This window comes from Priapulus caudatus, unplaced genomic scaffold, assembly GCF_000485595.1.
Source record: "Priapulus caudatus unplaced genomic scaffold, Priapulus_caudatus-5.0.1 Scaffold1973, whole genome shotgun sequence".
NCBI lineage: Eukaryota > Metazoa > Priapulida > Priapulimorpha > Priapulimorphida > Priapulidae > Priapulus > Priapulus caudatus.
Window position 1 is genome coordinate 17847 of NW_014579034.1, and position 4203 is coordinate 22049.

The window sequence follows — 4203 nt, forward strand, 5'->3', positions numbered from 1 at the left end:
CGTGATCTTGCAGCAAAACCGCTCCCACACCCACATCCGACGCATCCGTACGTACCACGAACTCCTTGTCGAAGCGTGGCAACTTCAATATAGGTGACGCGCTGAGCATGGATTTTACTTCGCTAAACGCGCGATCGTGCTTCTCAGTCCATGGTAACTTGTTAGGTGACTCCTTCTTTGTGAGGTCAGTCAGCGGCGCCGCGGCCGTCGCGTAATTTGGGCAAAACCCGCGGTAGAATCCCGCCAGGCCCAGGAACGATCTCAGTTGCTTCTTGTTGGCTGGAACTTCAACCATCATGACTTTTTCTACTTTGTCGCTCTGGGTGCTCAGCTCCTCTTAACCGACGCCGTAGCCTAGGAAATCAAGGGTGGGGTATCCGAAAAAGCACTTGCTGGGCCTCATTGTCAGTGACGCTCGTTCGACTCGGTTGAAGACTTGGCGCAGCACCCCCAGTTGCTTCTCCCAGTCTTCATCCTCTGTCTCTATATTTAAGGCTTCTTCCCCTGCTTTCCCCATTTCCAAGGGAGTATTCTTTTGTCCCCTCTCCATCTTCAGGGCTTCTTCCCATGCTTTTCCCATTTCAAAGAGAGTATTCCTTTGTCCCCTCTCTTTCTTCAGAGCTCCTTCCCCTGCTTTCCCCATTTCTAAGGGCGTATTCTTTTGTCTCCTCTCTTTCTTCAGGGTTTCTTTTCCTGCTTCCCCTATTTCCAAGGGAGTATTCATTTGTCCCCTCTCTATCTTCAGGGCTTCTTTCCCTGTTTTCCACATTTCCAAGGAAGTATTCTTTTGTTTCATCTCTATCTTCAGGGCTCCTTCCCCTGCTTTTCCCATTTGCAAGAGAGTATCCTTCTGTTCCTTCTCTATCTTCAGGTGTCCTTCCCCTGCTTTTACCATTTGCAAGGGAGTATCCTCCATACTCGCTGGTGCCTTCTCTCTGAGGAAGGTTGCCAGTTCCTTTGAGCACCCTGACGTGAACTGCTCCTTTAGCATAGGGCATTTGAGGACCTCGAAGGTGTCCTCAATGTTCGACAGGGTGATCGACCTTATTAGGTAGTTCTCTAGTCTGGCTGCGAACTCGGCAGGGGTTTCGCTCTGCTCAATCTTCCCTCCGAAAAACTTGTTTTTGAAACCCTCTTCTGTTAGCCTAAATCGCTTCAACAGTGCAGCCTTCAGGATGCCGTAGTTGCTGGCTTCGCCTTGTGGCAGGCGGGAGTATACGTCCAGGACCCTGCCCTGTAGGAGCGCACTCAGGTACGTGGCGTAACCTTCTCTTGGCCACCCTTGCATCGCAGCGTACCTCTCGAACCGTAACAAGTAGGCATCCATGTCGTCTTTACGCTCGTCAAATGGAGGAAACTTTGATTCCCTCCTTGCCAAGTAGCCAGCAAGACTCGGATCGACCTCGCCGTTGGCCTGGCTCCCAGAGTCGCCCCTCTCCACTTTAATCTTTGCCATCTCTAGTAAGTGGCTGTCATGTTCCGTTTCCCTCTCGTGTTCGGCCACACGCTGTCGTTCGCGTTCCTCGCGTCCCTCGCGTTCGGCTGCACGCTGTTGTTCGCGCGCTTCCCTTGCCGCACCCTGCTGCTCCACAACGAACCGTTGCAACTCAGTTCCGGCCAGCCCATGCTTCTCGCCTTCCTCTCGCAGCGCACGCCCATCTATCGCGCCCGCGTCGGGGACAAAAAACCGAGTGTTATCTCACGCGCGTTATTTCGCGACCGCTTTTTCTGCTGCCGGCGGGGGGTAGTAACCGTGGCCTTTACGCGGTGTAGCGTACGGCTTACTGGCGTGATCACGTCGGGGTCACCATTGTCAACGTGTAGTTGTGCATACTCGTTTTTGTATGATCACGCCGCGCCGCTGTCATGCGCAAAAGAAATCAGGGAAACGATGGGGTAATGTCAAGGCGCTTGCATGTATTGTCATACACCACCGACACCTCGATAGTCAATATCCACACCCGACAATCAACGTCGCAGTCAATATCAATATCAATGAACAACACCAACAATCAATATCAGCGTCAGCAACCGGCGCACTCGTACGGTATTTTGCGCGCGCGTACCGTCACACGTATTGTTACAGAATCATACAATCAATGCGCGCGTACCGCTGCACGCACTGTTACAAAATCATACAATCAACGAGCGCATACCGCTACACGAACTATCACAGAATCATACAATCAACGCGCGCATACCGCTACACGTACTGTTACAGAATCATACAATCAATGCGTGCATACCGCTACGCGTATTGCTCCAGAATTATACAATCAACGCAAAGTAAAATGAACCAACGTAAATCACGCTTGCGCGTCGTCTCTCTCTCTCTCTCTTTGCCTCTCTTCCTCCTCCTCCTCTCTGTCCCTCTCCGTCGTCGTCCGTCGACCCACGGTGGATGCTCTGCGCCTTCGTCTCCTCTTCTCCTCCTTCTTCCCCTTCGCTGAGCTTGTCCGACCCTCGCTCGGCGCTGCCACGTGTCCACTGTAGACTTCTAACTCTCCCTCGCCCACGCGCCGTTCTGCTGCGTGGCTCTGCTACACGTGCGTCTCTCTCACAACAACGTGCGCTCAGAAAGGACGCGCTTCTCTCCCCCACGCACGGCTGTGCTGCGTGGCTCTACTGTCCTGCCTAACTTGGCGAAAACTATCCACTTCTCCTTCGCTCACGCACGGCTATACTGTGTGGCTCTACTGTACTGCCTAACTTGGCGAAAACTATCCACTTCTCCTTCGCTCACGCACGGCTATACTGCGTGGCTCTACTGTACTGCCTAACTTGGCGAAAACTATGCATTTCTCCTTCGCTCATGCGCGGCTTTGCTGCGTGGCTCTACTGTCCTTCCCGCTTGCGCTCTTGCACGGTACTCCTCGCCTCGCGCGCGTGCTGCGAGCTGGCCAGGTGCACCGCCTAGCTACGTGGCTTTGAAGCCAGTCGACGGGAACCGGCTAACCGTGACAATCAGCCTTTCTTTGTCTCTCGTGCGACGTAAGACGGGGACGATAAAGATCACAGTAAAGATAACACGTCTTTGTTGTAACAGATTAGATAATTTATTCTACTCAGTGATTCCAAATACAGGTTATAATTATGCGTGTTACTACACACTTCACAAAACCCGCAGCTGTAAACTATTATCGCCGTGCGGCGACATATGTTCACACCCAGCCTGAAAAACTCTCGTTCTTGTTTTGCTGCGCCTACGCAGTTACTTCCTTGATCACGTGGCGATTAGTCAAGCGCGACGACTTATTCTCAAAGCTTCTGTGGAACTATCGTCACGCACGACGAGTGACGTTCTAGAACTTTCTAAGAAAGTGACGCTGTGCTTGCTGGCACGTAAACCCGCGTAGCACGCCTACACACGCCCCCTACCAGAAATGCTTTTCGACTCCATTGTCGAAAACAAGCGTCCCAAGATTTCCCCGTACTATTTGTACAATTATGTCGCGTATGCCGTTGCGCATAGCGTTTTGCGCTTACAACTAGTTTTAACTACTACTACTACTAGTATGTGAATCCGTGCACGATGATCGCGATATGTGATCTAAAACTTTCCTTAACTAAGTCTTAATTAACTTGGTACCCTTAACTAACTTAACTAACGCGCGTATAAACATTAAAGTCAAACCTACACATTGATAAACACAACTAATGATACTCGTAATGGCCTTACTCGAATTCAAACGTAGGCCTGCATGCGTGTACGACACTACACTATGTGCTCAGCGCTAATCTTACGCGTAGTGCTAATTCGAGCCTCCACGAAAAAGCGGAATTGTTGGGAAAAGGCACGGACATAATTGAAGGAGATACAAAGGCTCGCTCAGCATCTCGTCCATGCGTCTCCCAGTAAACGTGTGAACCAATTCATCAGGGTCGTATCTGTTCTTGATTAGGCAGGCTTCTGTACAATGACAGTGGGCACCATTAGATGCGCCCTTGTTGGAGCCTTCGTTATGACATCGACTTCCACTGTCGTATTGATAGGCTCGCTCACGTTGCCTTCCTGCACAGTTAATCTTGCCCGTTTTACTGACTGTGTCGGGTAACTTGATTCCTCGCTCGCTTTTCGTCTTCTAGCCGACTGCTCACTGCCGGTATCCTCTTCTAAATCTGATTTTACATCAAAGCTAGTGGATTCGTTTTCCGACTCCGATGGGGTGTAGATGATTGTTTCATCATCACTTTCGCCAAGTT